Genomic DNA, 16937 nt, shown 5'->3' with positions numbered 1-16937 from the left:
ATGGGATAATATTTCTTAACTTGGTGGTGGTATACATCAGGTGTTCGTTTTACTTTTGTTCTTCATACATATTGTATAGGTGTGTTGTATAATAAAAAATGCTCAGAGCCAACTTAAGTAGCAACAAGAGAAGTGCGGTACAGAAAAGGGTCACAACGGTGAGATGTTGGGAGAAGAGATCAGAAAGGGAGAGTGGAAAAGAGGCGCAGGAACTGTGCTTGCTTCCGGTTCTGATGGTAACCATACATGAAGAGGGGCTGTGGAGGACATTAGCTGCCTCCTCCAAGGACTTTAAACCTGTTTGTACAGTAGGCAAAGCTTGCGCACAGCAGCGCGGGTGGCCTTTGCTGGGCGGTGCTCTGACTGCACTGCCTGGTTTGGAACTCACCAGACCCTCATGAGAAACAATAGTTTGCAAAGGAGGGAACTGAGGCTACAAAGGCACCCAGGTGACAGTGATAAAGTAGGTGGTACTACAAAAGCAGTCTCTGTTCTTAAGGCACGTTCACTTTTTCTTTTTTTTTTAAACTGGACTAACAATAAAACCATGGTTGCTGGACTAGGGAGGGGAATTGCACACGTCTAGTCTTAGCACTCAGGAGGAAGAGGCAAGCGGATCTCTGAGTTCGAGGTTGGCCTAATCTACAGAGTGAATTTTCCTGGACAAGTTATACAGAAAATCCTTATCTCGAAAAACATAATGATGAATGAATAAATAAATAAATAAAAACATGGTTTGAGAACTTGGCTGAGGTAGTGGTGTCATCTGGGGTTATCAGTACCAAGTGCAACATAATTCGGAGCTCAAGAACCCTAGGGCTTTCCAAAATCGGACAGACAGACGGTTCTGAACACATTTTAACCTAGGACTTCCAAATGCGGGCCCCATAAACAAAATAAAGAAGGGCCCTTGGGGAGAGGCACGAGGCAGGGGTGGTCGTTTTGGGGCGAACACAGTACAAGCGGCTGTCATCTAACAGTGACAGTGACGACGCGCACTTTCTCCGCCAGACCCATTACGAGATGGAGACCGGAGCTACGCAACGAGTTCCAGGTCAGCCTGGGCTACACAATGAGACCAAGTCTCAAAAGGACAACAAAATTTTTAGCTAAATTGAAGTGAACAACTTGTTAGCTAGGTCTCCCAACCCGCGCCCTCTGGGGGCCTCAATATCCCCGTCAGCGCCGAAGCCCGCTCGCGTACACCGCACCGACCCAAACGCCGTCCTCTCGTAGTCTACCAACGGCCGCTTTGGTCCCCGCAGCACCCCGAGACCTACACACGTACCGCACGCCCGGAAGCCGACCAGCCGCGGTCACACCGGAAGCCGCTCTCGGGCCCGCCTCCGGGGCGGAGAAAGCACCAAAATGGAGTTTCTATTGGTGATTTGCACGCGTTCTCCCGCCCATTAAGGCGGTACTTCCGTTTCCCCGCCCGCGCCGTTGCTATGGCGCCACGGCACTTGTTGGCTGAGTTCTGAGCTTCGCGGTTTCCCGCGCGGCTTTCGCACTTACCGGAACGACTTCCGCCTCCTATGCCGCCTGCTCCGCGGAGAGCCGGCAGCGGGGCAATTCACAGCCAACGGCGTGTCCCGTGGGAAAAAAATGTGGGCTTTATTTTTAGACTGGACACGAAGAATGTGGGTTTTGTTTTTCCTGTAGCATGAGCTAGAATCTTGGCTCTGCTGCCAACCGGTTGAGCCTTGGCCATAAGTGGGGTTAATATATTACAGGTCGGTGCTGGGGTTGGCTGCATAACTCAGCCTGGGCAGGCAATGAGAGACCTTGTCTAAAAAAAAAAAAAAAAAAAAAAAAAAAACAGGACAAAGTCAACGACGGCTTCTAAGGAACCACATCTAACGTCGACCACAAGATGCTAACAAACACGAGAACAATTAAAACTCAAAACTCAATACTGACATGACCGTGAGATTTAAGAGAACTAATGTACAGTCAGGGCTAGGACAGCAACTTAGACGTGCTGGTTAAGGTCTAACCACTCTTACCTAAGAATTATGAGACATGATGCAATTACCAAAAGGGGGTGACTTGGAAGAAATCGCTTCAATTGACTGCTGCAGGCATTTCCTTTACATGCATTCCAAACCCGACTCTCAGAGCTGCAGATGGAGCCTCGCCCAGGAAAAGTGACTAATTAGACTGCATAGTCTAATCTCTGTGAAGACACATCCTCACTCTGCCTCATCACCCCTGAGTCCTGGACAGTTTAACATCTAGAGAAGTCATCCACTGAGTAGGGAGACTAACAGTACAGAGGTCATTACAGCTTGATCTCTAGGGGTGGAAGGCCAGCATCAAATCTCTGAGCTCTAGGACAAAGGACTCAATCATCCCCTACCCTCAGCTAATCTGTAAAGAATAGGTTTGGACTGTGGACCACTGGGCATGGGATGAATCAACCCTTGGTAACTGTGAACCATCAATGACAAGAACTTTAACTGTCAGCTAAACATAGAACAAGAGGAGAAAAATAGCACCAATGGGAAGCTTGCATGGGTGCTTTGTCCTGCAGCCTTGAAAAATCTTTCAAACTATTCTTCTCAGTGTTCAAAGCTGGAGGTGTGGTCTAGAGGGATAGATGGCCCAGTAGGTAAAGGCACTTGTCCCCCCAAGCCTGAAGTGAGAGATGCAGTCATTTCTTTTCTCACAAAAAGGTGTAAAAGCTGTGTGCCCACTTCCCCTAATGTTCCAGGTTCCCAAAAAGTCCCTTTTGTTAGTCGTTTGTTAGATAAGCTTATTGAACCAGGTGTGTAATACGCTACCCGGAACCCTGAAATGCTTAGATATGGAAGACCGTCCACATTCTCCCTCAATTCTCTGCCCCTTTTCAGGCTGCTTTCTAGCTTCGCCAATCAGGACTAGATGGTGATGTTGAACCTCAGCCAATGAGGAACAGCCAACCAGCCCATGAATTGAGGATACCACAGAGGCCATTTTGGCCATGTGTGCTCTGCTAATCGGGCCTGGCACAGTCTTTTGACAAAAAGACTGCCTTGCTGGGTAACCTGACTTGCTGGTGTGTTTCTTTGTATGACACCAAAATACACATTTTCCAACCAGGTTCACATGACAGAAAAACTTCCAAAAGTTCTCCTCTGACCCACACATGCACAACCAACACACACACACACACACACACACACACACACACACACACACACACACACAAAATAAAAAATCAAAGACTGTGGCATATCCAGACATCTGGCCACCACAGGCCAGCATTTTGCCTTGGCAGCACCTGTTTGGAGCCTCACCTCTGTTGTCATGAAGCCGCATTTTCCTCTTGGGTAAGACGGAAAAGCTGTGAAGCAAGGGATAAAACCCTGGACCACCAGCAATCCCAGGGTCCAAGGACCAAGGAAGGAAAGTGAAAGAAATGGAGGCTCACAAGGGAGCAACGTGCAGGGCAGCCAAAACCAGGGAGCCTCTTGAGAAACAGACTGTGCTCAGGACTCCTAGGAGTTCCAGAAAGATGGCCCATAGGTTTACAATTTAGACAGCAGCAGCCTCCATGGGGCGGCCAGGAATCCACAACAGGCTCCAAAAGGGGGTGACTTGGAGAAGTGGAGGCAACTGAGCCTCCTCTTAGGAAGTACGGTGTAGAAAGAGAAGCCTTCAAAACTCAGAAGCCAGCTGGAGTACAGGATAGAGAAAAGAACAGATAAGAGATGTGTGATGGACGTACGGACGGGGGAGGAACCATATCTGAAATAGGAGGTAAATGACAAAATCCAGCCTGGAGCCATAGCGTTTTCTACTTTCTCTATAAAGGAGTACCACTCTGCCTAGTAGGAACTGCGGAAGTGCTGGGGAGGAGGGTAAGCGTGGAGCCAGAAGCTTTGAAACACAGGAGTGCAGAAGAAGAGAGAGAGAGGCTAAAATGGACACCATGACTGCAGAAGGGATAGTTATCTGAGCCCTGCTCCATCTCAGGATCCAGAGTGGCCTTTGTCTGGGCACGTGCAGCTGACTCCGGATGTAAAGCACCTGCAGGGCCCCACTTTGGAGGGATGCTCCATGTTGATGACAGATCCAGAAGGATAGCAGATATTCACATTTGACGCACGCCGTGGGAAAGTTCTAGCAAATGAGAATGAAAGCGTATGTCAGTCAGAGGGCTCAGCAGGGTGAACTGGTCGAGTAGGCCTAAGAGTGCCGAACTGAAATCCAGCCACTATGCCTGCAGGGCTCCTTCCCCTCGCACACAGACAGGCAGCTTCTGAGACGTGGTCTGTGACTAACGGGCCTCCAGGTCCCAGGATTTCGCTCCCAGGGAGGAGAATTTAAATCAAAGAGGGTATTAGTCTTGGAGTCAGAAAGCGGAGCTGCAGGCATGTGCCGTGAGACTGTCCCATCCTCAGAAAAGTGTCACTCCTGCTTCTGCTGTGTGCACTCTTGATTTCTCTCTTCAGAGACCCCTCTGTGGTATGTCTAACTGTCTGTCTGTCCACGGGATCAATAGCTCTTATAATAAACTATACTTTCAACAGTTCATCTCAGTGTCCCTCTTGAGCCCACAATCAAGATCTTACAATAAGAACAAATATTGAGAAATGACTGGGTTCCACCAGGGAGTACAGATTCCCCACAGGACATCTGTCACCCCAATAATGAAGACTTGAAGTATCTTTTTGGCTCTGTGTTCACTGCTCTGATATGCCAAGCTGGGACTATTGGCTCTGTGCCAACCTCACAGCTCAACCGCTCCCAGGAAAGCCGAGTCTAAAATGTCAGAGAGCGTATCAAAATGCTGTGCAAGACAGAGGAGGTAAGGTAGGTAGGTAGGTGGCCAAGGCTTGGACTGAAGAAAGTTTTGGGTCAGGGGTCGCCCTGAGCGGTAGATCATTTGCCAGAAGACTGTGGAAGGAATCAGAGAGGAAATGGTGAGTTTAACTCTGCAGTGGGGAGAAAGAGCTTTGATGCACCTCTTCTTTTCAGATGTTCTTGGAACAGGTACAGAAGCTGACTGCGTGCTGGACCTCAAAGTTTTGGCAGCTTCCAGAGAATCTTCAGACCACACTCAACGCACCACAGCACAGTGAGAATAGAAGTCAACAACATGCCAGGTGAGACACCCGTGAGAAAACTGTACCCGAAATCAGTTACTGCACCTGCTTCCGAAGAAAGGGCCAGGAAGTCAGATTATATATTTTTTTCTTTTTTACTGTAAGCACCTATTTGCAAAAAAAAATTTTTTTAAACCTCAGGTTGTAGGTATGCTTTTGAGTTTTCTTTCTAAAACTAAGTGATTCTTGGGGCAGTGAATACACAGGTGTTTATTATATTTATCTTTATGACCTTTCTAAATGATAAAATATTTTTGCCATACATTTTTAAACAGAAAAATAACCTATCTGGAAACTAAGAAGTACACGCAGGTTAACAAGAAAAACAGCATGGAGATTACAAAGCACTTAGAAGTGAACAAAGTTGGCATGGTAACGCAGCCTGCAGACTCTGAGACAGTAGACAGGGATGAGAGAGAGAGCTAGCGAGGCAAGGCAGCCTGCAAGCCAATGGGCAATAGGAGGGAGGTCACGCTAATGGAATTATCATGGGGGTAAGTTACTTAGTTAAGCGACAGGAAAATGTCAGCTAAACAGAGAAAGCAGAAGGAAGGGCATAATAATAAAAAAAGCAGAAATGGGTAAAAAATAAAGCTATAGAAACCAAAAGCTGGTGTTGTGTGTTACAGACCCATGAAATAAACTTCTTGTAAGATTGGTCAAGAAAATGGCACAGACATTATTATTAAATGGCAAAGGGGTCACAGCAGACATGGTAACACTCTGAGGGAGCTTAAGGGGCAGATGAACGATTTGGCAGGGGAAGGGCAGGCTTTCACTACTCAGCTGAGACTGGCCTGGGTCTTGCTTATAATCACTTCCGGCTGCTTGTGATCTTCTGCCTTCCACCTCCTGGGGCTGGGATATAGGCTTATACCACCATACCTGGCTCCATATGAACAAATTTGTGGAGGAATTTTTTGAGTAATTAAATTAAGGAGATACTTTCTTCTTTGTTTCTTTTTTTTTTTTTCTTCCAAAGACAGGGTTTCTCTGTGTAACCTTGGCTGTCCTGGACTCACTTTGTATACCAGGCTGGCCTTGAACTCATAGAGATCCACCTGCTTCTGCCTCCCTGAGTGTAGGGATGACAGGAGTGTGCCAGTGCCCATCTGAGATACTTGGCAACAAATGAACAAGAACAAAACCAGAGAAAACACTAAGTACAACTATTTGTGAAAAGGTTAATTTTTAATTCTGTTTGTATGTGAGTCTGTGTGTGTATGTCCTGGAACTGGAGTTACAGTTAGTTGAAAGCCACCCAAGGTGGATTCTGGGTACCAAACATGGTGGATTCTGGGTATCAAACATGGTAGATTCTGGGTACCAAACATGGGTCCTCTGCAAGAGCTGAACATGTTCTAACCACTGAGCTTCTCTCTGACTACTGCACAGCGAAATCAATTCCCAGCACCCACACAGGACTCACACCCATGGGATGTGATGCCCTCTTCTGATATGCAAACATAAATGCAGGGAAAAAAAACACCCACACACATAAAAGACATAAATAAATCTTTCTAAAAAGAGGGCTACTCATTGAAAATAAAAACAAGAAAAAATATATCATTTCACCCATAAAATTGTTGAACTGGGGGCTGGAAAGATAGCTCAGTGGTTAAGAGCACTATCTGCTCTTCCAAAGGACCCAGGTTCAATTCCCAGCACCCACATGGCAGCTCACAACTGTCTGTAACTACAGTTCCAAGGGATGTGTCACCAATGCCCATAAGATAAAGTTTAATAAATTATTTTTTAAGTGGTGAATTGCTGCCAAGAGTAAGCAGCATTTAATAGTCATATGCTGGAGTGAAAGCCACTGTGGAGGAGAATTTGGTGTCTCCGATGCCGCAAGAGCTCATCTGGCAATGCAACTTGTCGGAACTCAGCTGGGGAATCCCGCTTTGTGTGCCAAGAGGGTTGCTGCAACAAAGGAAAGATGGGAACCGTCTGCACAGCCACTACCAAGAAATGAAAAAGAAAACATACCCATGCCACGATCCTGTGACCTGAGAAGGAATGAGCTGCCTCACACTGAGGAGCGCCAACATGTGCAAATCCTCAAAGCATGGAGTGAAGGGAGAGAGAGGAGTGTTGACACCTGGGTTTGACCCCTGGGACCCACATGGTGGAAGGGAGAGAACTGACTCCTGCAAAGTATTCTCTGACCTTCGAGCACACTGGTGGTCACACATGAACACACACACACACACACACACACACACACACACACACACACACAAATGGACAACCTCAAGACAAAAGGCTGCATGCATCAAGGTTACTGTCTATACAAGATTGGTAAGATGCAAAGAAAAAGAAAAAAGAGGGGTGTGTCGCATCTCTCCAGAACAGGGCCCTAGTGCCTAAAGATTTTAGTTGATTTGTTGTTGTTTGTTTCTGTTTTGTTTTGAGACAGGGTCCCTCTATTTAGTCCAGGCTATCCTGGAACTTGCTATGTAGACTAAGCTGGCCTCAAACTCAGAGAGCTACCTGCTTCTGCCTCCCAGGGACTAGTATTGAGGGAGTCTATTTCCAGATCTTGTAGGCTTCTGAGTAGCTGGGATTACAAGCACCTGCCCCCAGTCACAGCTCTGATCTTTGTCCTCTCTTAACTATGCTGCACTATGGTGGTTTTTTTCCTGACCCCAAATACTCTCTGAAATCATGATCGTTAGGCTGCCTAATATTCTCAGAATTACCATTTGCTTCCAGCCCTCCTTTCAAGCACTTGCTGACAAGTGGCTGTTCCCAGGCGCAGCAGAGTCTAAGATGCACTGCCCAGGGTATAAGAGCCTGTCTCACCTGTCTGCTCTCCTTGCCCTGTTTGGCCTGCTTCCGCATTCTGGACCATTTCTGACTGCTTTCTGAGAGGTAGTGAAAATACCAGAGAAATTATGGCCAGATAAGATGCCCACTGATAATGATTTCCCACCATCTTGGCCGACATTGATGAAAAGCTAAACTCGGAGCAAGCTAATCAAAGCCTCATATCACCCCTCAAGGAGGCTCCAATGCCCCGCTCTTCCTCTCTACAGTTGGCCTTCTAGAACAGCCAGTGGACTACCTGGGAGCTGGGAGGCTACCTAGCCAGGTGGCTAGAGTCCCTACCCTATACTATGATTTCTGCCAAGAGAAGAGGCACACCAAGATGTCCCCGTGAGATCAACCTATACCCCATGTTAACGCCTTCACGCCGTGCCCCATGCCCTATCCTCTCATTGGGAAAGAGCTGCACGCTCACTACCTTTAGAATGAGCAGATGTTAACAGTAGGAACCTTGCCCATCCTCTTCGGGCTACCACAGCCTCCGAGGGCCCTTTTGTCTGATTTGAAGGTGATTCATTCCTCTGGGAAGAGCAGACAAGTCATTCTTAATTTCCAAATCATCCCCATTCATTTGTCTCCGGTAATAAGTTGGAAACCAGGCCAGGGAGGGGTCGGGATGGGTATGAGGGGTGACAGCATAGTGTTTGTCAGAGGTTAGGGGCCGGTGAGCAATGCTGATTTAATATTTCAAAAGTCTCTGCTCTTTGGGAACCTAATAAAGTATTTTTGAGGTGCGACAGGGTAAGACAGTGCAGAGGTCCCTCCGTCTTGTGCTGCTGCCGAAGCCATTTCAGGTTTGACTAGAATTTGATCTCCTTGAGATGGAGAATCCCTTGGAAAAATTACCCAGCTGTGTTCTAGGAACCGAAAGTCAAGATCCCCCAGTAAACATATCTTAGCTTCTGTTAAACTGCTTGCATGTACAGAAAGCCCTCCAGCTAACAACTTATCTCAGCTTCTGTCAAGTTGCTTGCTGATGAGAAGCAACCCCCCTGCAGCTACCATGAGAGATGCCAGGCCACGGACACTCCGTGTTACACCAAGGACCCTACTGTCAGTAGGCCCAGCTGGCTGGAATAGAGACTTTCAGTTGGCTATATAAACCGTATCTGAGTAGCCGTCTCTAGTGGGCTCCCCATGACAGAGGGATGACCTATAATAGGACTGACAGCATAAAGACACATGGCCACCATCATCATAAAGTAAGGGTTCACTGGAGTGAGTTCAATAGCAATATGATTCTAACGTATATTTTACGCGTGGCATCCATCTTCCCAAGGATGGGAGTCAAATTGTGTTTTCAAGTCTCATTTACTTAGAATTCACTTGAAAATGGACGAGGAAACCACAGTTGAAAAGAAAGTATCAGGCTGACTCACTGAAGTTTTCATTTTCACTCACTTTTGGCACTCATCCTAGTATTCATCAAGAGCTTTAGAAGCGTACAGCAATGTGCTGGGTTGCTGGGTTTTTTTTTTAAATGCTATGTATCAAACTATGGACTTTGTATATGCTAGGCAAACAGCCCACAGCAAGCCACATGCTCAGTCCTGCAGAGAAGAACTCTCACAGTCTTGAAGAGGACCGACAGAAAAAGGCACTTGCTGCCAAGTCTGACGACCTGAGTTCAAGTCCCAGGCCCCAGATGACAGAAGGAGAGATCTGGCTTCTGCTGAAACTTCAGCCTGGCCTTGACCTCCACACATGGGCCATGACCTGGGCCCACCCAACCCCCTCCCACACACCTAACATAAATTAGTGTAACAAAACCTTTTAAAAAATAATCTCTACAGTCAAGTTACTCGTGGCATCTTGTGGCATCTCTCACTGCTGAAAGAGGGAGACTAGTAAATAAAAACTAGAAATAATTAAGTGTAACAGAGGACTAATTAAGCCATGAAGTGCAAAAGTATTGACTATCATTTAGGCAAAGAGGGTTTATTGGAAGGGTTGTGACACTCCATTCGTCAGGACAGGATGGGCTCTGCAACTGTCCTTTTAGGTTTCGCTGCAGATGTGCTGTGGGCTGTGGCTTGTGCTTTCTGTCACTAGTACAAACACGTGTTATAATAAGACTAGAAAAGATGTGCTTGGGGTCCCATTTTGGAGGTCTCTGTCCATGATACCTTGGCCCTGTTGGTTTCAGGCCTTGGGCAAGGCCTCCTGGCAGAAGCACATGAGGGTGGAAATATGTTCATCTCCTGACCAGCAAGTGAGGATGAGAAGGACAGAGAGACTAAGGGTTCACAATCTCCCTTTAAGAGCATGCCTCAACAGCCTGAAGACCCCAGGCCCTGTCTCTGAAAGGCTCCTCCACTTCCCCAAAGCAGAATGCTAGAGAGCAAGCTTTAACCCATGAGCCTTTGGAGTGTGCTAAACCATCCAGCAACAGCTGACTCTGTCCCAAGCTCACTCAGATACCAGGGACTCCGAGAAGTGCAGGTCCCATCATCTGCAGCTGGGCCACCTAAGATACAAAGTCTTATGTGACAGGGACTAGACAGACAAAAGCTTGACACAGGTTTCGTGTGTGTGTGTGTGTGTGTGTGTGTGTGTGTGTGTGTGTGTGTATGTGTGTGTGTGTGTGTGTGTGTAACTCTAGTTTGTTCTTTTTGGTTTTAGCTCATGTCTGTGGGTGTTTTGCCTGTATGTCTGTCTGGGTACCATCTGTGTGCCTGGTGTTCTTGAAGGCCAGAAAAGGGCATCAGATCCCTTTGGACTGAACTGCCTTGTGGCTTCTGTGAATCGAACCATGTGCTCTCTGAGACCAGCCAGCACTCTTAAGTGTTAAGCCATGTCTCCAAGCCTTCCCTTCGCAAAGATGGTGTGAGCATTCATCTTCATTGTCAACTTGATTAGATAGAGAATGGCCCAGGGGCCAGTAAGATGTTGAGAAAGTAATGGCACCAGCCTCCAAGTCTGATGATCTGTGTTCTATGCCCAAGCCTCACATGAAGGAGAGACCCCACTCCTGCAGCTTGGCTTCTGAACTCCACTTGCATGCCTGTTTCATGCTGCATCAATAAATAATAAATATAAAACGAATTTAGAATTACCTGGGAGTTAGGCCTCTGAGTGTATCTGTAAGGTATTTTCAGAGAGGGGAAAAGTGACCCTGAGTGTAGGTGGCACTATCCCACGGGAAATGAGAGAATCAGTGGACGTTGGCATCTCCGTGCCTCCCCTTCTGCCCCTACCCGGACAATCATTGTGCTGTTCTCTCTCTCCAGACCGTGATGTCGACGGTGGGAACCATCCAAATCTGAGCCAAAAGAAACCCTTCCTTTCCGGTCGGGTGGTTTGTCACAGCAAGAAGCAAAATACCACAAGGGTTTTACAAGAAGAGGGAGCTTTCAAAACGAGCCTTGGACAATGGGATTGAGTTATGAGAAGGGAAGCCAGCCCAGGCCAAGATGGCAGGGGAGACTTTTGCAAGGAAGAGAGGCTGTGCAGATGACTAGCTGAGGGAAACTCTGGTTGCTTTTTCACTCCACTCCAAACTCGTTCACTAGTGATGGCGTGTAGGGCGGGGCACAAGGAGGTGGGGGCTGGCTGGCATGTGGCTGAATTTGGAGCTCCGGCCATACCCTCAGAGGGCCGTCCTTGGCAGCTATCTTACACTTCCTCACAGGCTGGCTCAGAAAAAAAAAATCTGGGTTTCTTTCATCAGTGGCCCAAGGCAGCTGGCAGAGCAGAAACAGCATTAGCTAGGTCTTCCTAGGGCTGTTTGCTGTTGGGCACTGTTGTTCCGTTTGAATGCCGTATCTGGTACTTTCCTCCTTTCTATGACAACATAGCAGCTGACAGCATGTTGTCAGGTGACAATAGCAACTTAAGGAAGAGAATTTATTTGTCTCACACTTTGAAGGTTTAATATATCCTGACTGCAGGGCTGTGAGGCAGCTGGTCACATGGCATCTACAGTCAGGAAGCAAGGAGAGAAAGAGAGAATATTGGCATAAAAGCGGCATGCTTCTAGGCTGCTTAGTAACCTCTGACATCATCACCTGCTGCTGCCAACAGGTTTGGACCCAGGATATAAAAGGACAAACCCACCTCCCATCGCTCTCTTACTTTGTCTCGCATACTCTTACACTTTCTATAAGTGTGCTCCCTTTTCTGTCCCTGTCTCTCTGTGTCTTTGTTTCTCCCTCTGTCTGTCTCTGTCTCTCCTGTCTCTGTCTCTCTGTCTCTGTCTGTCTGTCTGTCTGTCTCTCCCTACCCTCATGGCCCACTCAGGTCCCAACTTCCCTTCATTTCCCTTCTTCCTAAATAAATCTCTCCATATCATATCTGTCACGTGCCATCTCATTTTTAATACTAACACAAATGCTAATGCTAAGCTTGCTTTCTGTCTTTTTTATTCACTTCAGGACCCCTATACATGGAATGGTGCTGTCCACATTTAAGGAAGTTTTCTGGCCTCAGTTAACCCAACCTAGAAACATCCTCACAGGCATGCTCAGAGGTATGTCTCCTATGTGATTCTAGGTCCCATGGAATTGAAGATACAAGGGAAGAGTGGTCTGAGGTAGAGACAGAGGGGAGAGAGAGACAGAGACAGAGACAGAGACACAGAGACAGACAGACAGACAGAAAGAGACAGAGAGAGACAGTCAGAGACAGAGAAGAAGAAGAAGAAGAAGAAGAAGAAGAAGAAGAAGAAGAAGAAGAAGAAGAAGAAGAAGAAGAAGAAAAAGAAGAACAAGAACAAGAACAAGAACAAGAACAAGAAGAACAAGAAAAAAGAGAAGGAGAAAGAGAAGGAGAAGGAGAAAGAGGATGTGGCCTGATGGGGCAGATCCAGCCCAGGGAGGATGACTTATTACTCCATAGAATCCAAAGGAATCTGCAGACAAGATTTCCTTTTGTTACTTGGATGCAATGTGAGCATCAGTCCAGCCAGATCCACTTGTCCACGTCACCAGTGGACTCAGTGTGGTACTTGCAGTCCACCAGTGTTCTAAGTTCATGGAAGACACCATCCTGATCTCTGGAGTACAGTGTCCATATCTTTTCCAAGAGGCCTGGCTAAATTATGTATTGCTGAGGAGTCTTTGCATATAGGGAAGTCCACTGCAGTTGAAGGACAGTTTGGCAGGACATAGAATTCTTGCTTTACAGAAAAGATCACTGAGGCACGTTATTCCCTTTCATGGAATGGGAAAGAATAGAAAGTCCTGCCAAGTAGAGAAAGCAACATGTGCGGGGACCTCCAGAAAGACAGACATAGTGACGTCTAGCACAGAAACAACTTCAGAGTGGTCAACGCTGCCTTTTCTTGACTTTGTAGTTAAATGACCACCACAGGGTGCCCAGTAAAGCCTGAGGGAGAAGAAGCTGGAAAAAAAACCGCCTCCCTGCCCTAGACGTGCACCTGGATGTCCCTGCTTCCTGCCACAGAGCACCAAAACAACTTTCTCTGTTGCCCACATCAGCTCCATATTTAACCCTGCTTGTTTTCATTTCCTTTATAACTTAAGACCCACCCCAACTTCCAAGAATCTCTAGGGACTTGCTTCATCAACCGACATCACATTCATTCACGTTTCTGAGCTAGATTTTCATCTCCTTGTATGTTGTCTAAGCATGATTCCAGTAAAACACTTTTAAGATTAAGATTGTGAAAGAAAGAAAGAAAGAAAGAAACAAAGAAACAAAGAAAGAAACAAAGAAACAAAGAAAGAAATTGACAGTATTAACCATAATACATGCTGGCTGTGAGTTAATTTGTTCCCCACTTCGCTTTCCTCCAACACCTATGTCCCCTCCCTCCAACCCCTCGCTCCCTCTCAGATTGGATGAGCCTCTTTTTTCTTTTATTGTTATCATTACATATATATGTATAAATATATGCATGCAACTTGCTTGGTCCACTTAGTGTGGCTTGTGTGGTCATGAGTTCCCAGCTGCCCACTTGGGGTTGGATAACCAGATAGGAGGCTCGTGCCTGGGAGAAGCTAATTCTTCCTGTCTTGCACTCAGTTGCCTCTAGTTTTTTGTCTAGAGATGGGAGCCCATGAAATTGTCCCTTTCCGTGTTGGCCTGCAGAGGTTGCTGCATGAAATGCACTATCTGTCGCCATCACATAAGCCACCATGCAGCAAATCCATGCTCATCTTTTCTAGACAGGCATAGGAACACTACTGGTGCTGTCTCTCTGGAGGCCCCTGATGAACAGAGCAGGAGCCCACTAAGAAAAGGTGAACTGCCAGGCCCAGTTCATTCTCTGAGGAAGGTATCAAATGGCAAAGGAGACGGAAGGAAAAAGGAACTGTTGAGATCCATAAAAAGTATGTCACAAGTCCTGCTGAGATAGGTGTTGGGACAGAGCCCCATGGAAAGGGAAATGGACCCCGTGAGAGTGAAAATGAAAGCAGTGTGGAGGAGACATGACACACAGGCCACGATGGTCACCAGAGAACAGAAAGAGAGAGAAGAAGACGAAGGTGACAAATCACATCCACTCGCTGCACTGGATACGGACACCATTCATGAGACTGAGCACACAGAAGGAGAAGCAAAGCTGGCCACAGACAATGACTCTGGCCAAGAGACAGCTAGAGGGAAATGGTCCTGGAACTCTGGAATATGTGCACAAGGGCAAGGCTAAAGCTGGAGTCAAACTCCCCACAGAACTCTCTTCAGATCGGCCATATGCATCTTAACACCGCCTCGTCCGCTGCTGATATCACACAACATCGGAGGCTGGCTACTTTATAAAGAAAATAGGGCTGCTTATGCTTTGGAGGCTGAAAGCCCAGGGCTAGGGCATTCTATCAGTCCAGGATCTGGTGGGTATCCTCCCTAATGTGCCACAGTGTGTGTTGGGGTGGGGGGTGCGGTGGCCACAAGTGGGAGCATGTGAGAGACAGGAAAAGTCATGTGGTAAGATGGGAACTTTGAGTCTCACAAGCAGGCTTTCCAGGCCCAGGCCCACTTCCTCCCCCACCCCTTCCCGCTTTTCTATTTCCTCTTCTCTCTCTCTCTCTCTCTCTCTCTCTCTCTCTCTCTCTCTCTCTCTCTCTCTCTCTCTCTCTCTCTCTCTTTCAGTCAAAGCTTTAAGCTGGACAAGCACTTTCCTGCTGAACTGCATTTCCAGCCCCGACTCTTTTTGAAATTTATTTATTTTAAAGATTTGTACTTTGTGTGGATCTCTGTGTGTATGCATCTGTGTGAATGTGTGTGTCTATGTGTCTCTCTGTGTGTGTGAGCGTGTGTGTGTCTATGTGTCTCTCTGTGTATGTGAGTGTGTGTGTATGTGTTTGTGTGTGTGTATGTGAGTGTGTGTGTATGTGTTTGTGTGAGAGTGTGTGTGTGTGTGTGTGTGTGTGTGTGTGTGTGTGTGTGTGTGTTATACATCTGTACAGGTACCTATGGAAACCAGAAGAGTTAGCCTGATGCTGGAGCTACAGGAGATTGGTCATGGGCCACCTGATATGGGTGCTGGGAACTGGAGTCCTCTTGGGAGAGCTGCAAACCATGGCGCCATCTCTCCAGCACCCCTAGCTCTAAAACAAATTGTTCTTGTGTTAGGCACCCGGGCGCAAAAGCGCTACATTAGCCCTTGGTGACTTTAGCCCCTCATGTTAGTTGCCACCTCTTAAAGGTCTGCCAGCTCTCACTTGAGCCTACTGGGAACCACATTTCCAACATATGAACGTTTGGGGGACACACCACGTCCACGGGTGCCCAGAGGGATACTGTAGCTAAGATGAGAGGAAATGGAAGCACCCTGAGGCCTGAGCGCATCCAGTCTGACTCCATCTCCTTCCTCTTCCTTTGTACTAAAGAAGTATCATATTTTACTCTCTCTCTCCTTCTCTCTCCCCCCTAGTCTCTGTGTGTGTATGTGTGTATGTGTGTATGTGTGTATGTGTGTGTATGTGTGTATGTGTATATGTGTGTATGTGTGTGTATGTGTGTGTATGTATATGTGTGTATGTGTTTATGTGTGTATGTGTGTGTATGCATGTATGTGTGTATGTGCATGTATGTGTGTGTATGTGTGTATGTGTGTGTATGTGTGTATATGTGCGTGTGTATATGTGTGTGTATGTGTGTATGTGTGTGTATGTGTGTATGTGTGTTTATGTGTATGTGTGTGTATGTGTGTATGTGTGTATGTGTGTGTATGTGTGTGTATGTGTGTATGTGTATATGTGTGTGTGTATGTGTGTATGTGTGTGTGTATGTGTGTGTGTATGTGTGTATGTGTATATGTGTGTATGTGTGTGTATGTGTGTGTATGTGTGTATGTGTGTATGTGTGTGTATGTGTGTGTGTATGTGTGTATGTGTATATGTGTGTATGTGTGTGTATGTGTGTATGTGTGTATATGTGTGTGTATGTGTGTATGTGTATATGTGTGTGTATGTGTGTATGTGTGTATGTATGTGTATGTGTGTGTATGTGTGTATGTGTATATGTGTGTGTGTATGTGTGTGTGTATACATGTGCAGGGAGGAATCAAAGAACAACTCTTGGGAGTCAGATGGATCAGATTCAGGTCATCTGGCTTGGCAACAGGTGCTTTTTGTTTTTTTGTTTTTGGATTTGGGGTTTGTTTTTGTTGTTGTTGTTTGTTTGTTTTTCAAGACTGGGTTTCTCTATGGAACCCAGACTTGCTCTGTAGACTGTAGACTAGGCTGGCTTCAAACTCACAAGGATCTGCCTGCCTCTGCCTCCTGAGTGCCGAGATTACAGATGTGCACCATCAAGCCTGGCTGGACAAGAGGTGCCTTTTTTTTTTTTTTTTTTGCAGAGCTGAGAATGGAACCCAGGGCTTCATGCATATTCAACAAACACTCTACTGTCAAGCCACATCTAGACCTGTGCTTCACTTCGCATGCGTCCGGCTGCCCATCCCCAAGTGGTGTGTGAGACAGGGCTTAGAGCAGAGGACACTCTCTGAAGGGTCTTGGCTCTTGGTCCTGTCACCATTTTTTAACAATGACTATCTATAAATGTCCACAAAAATATATTCAACAGACCCAGAGCACTCAACTTAAAAGCCAC

General features: G+C 46.6%; 1 protein-coding gene and 1 pseudogene across 6 annotated transcripts in view; one reads left to right on the top strand and one right to left on the bottom strand.

Moving 5' to 3' along the window:
• Positions 1-1689, bottom strand: part of NSMCE1 (NSE1 homolog, SMC5-SMC6 complex component) — a 29398-nt gene extending 27709 nt beyond the window's left edge. Inside the window, exon 1 of one of the 5 annotated variants that reach the window (XM_084772837.1) lies at positions 1516-1689. The gene's annotated coding sequence lies outside the window, so the exon portion shown is untranslated. Of the gene's footprint in view, positions 1-1204; positions 1437-1515 lie in introns of those variants that run through there. The other 4 variants (XM_084772833.1, XM_084772834.1, XM_084772835.1 and 1 more) reach the window with 4 other exon arrangements.
• The window catches only part of LOC311609696 (serine/threonine-protein kinase 16-like), a 57296-nt pseudogene that overhangs the window by 1749 nt on the left and 38610 nt on the right, over positions 1-16937 (top strand). Inside the window, exon 2 of the transcript in view lies at positions 1237-1383. The product of the transcript in view is annotated as a serine/threonine-protein kinase 16-like (transcript). The remainder of the gene's footprint in view (positions 1-1236; positions 1384-16937) is intronic.

This window comes from Acomys minous, assembly GCF_964271855.1.
Source record: "Acomys minous genome assembly, chromosome: 2".
NCBI lineage: Eukaryota > Metazoa > Chordata > Mammalia > Rodentia > Muridae > Acomys > Acomys minous.
This window is presented reverse-complemented; position numbering and strand designations above follow the sequence as displayed.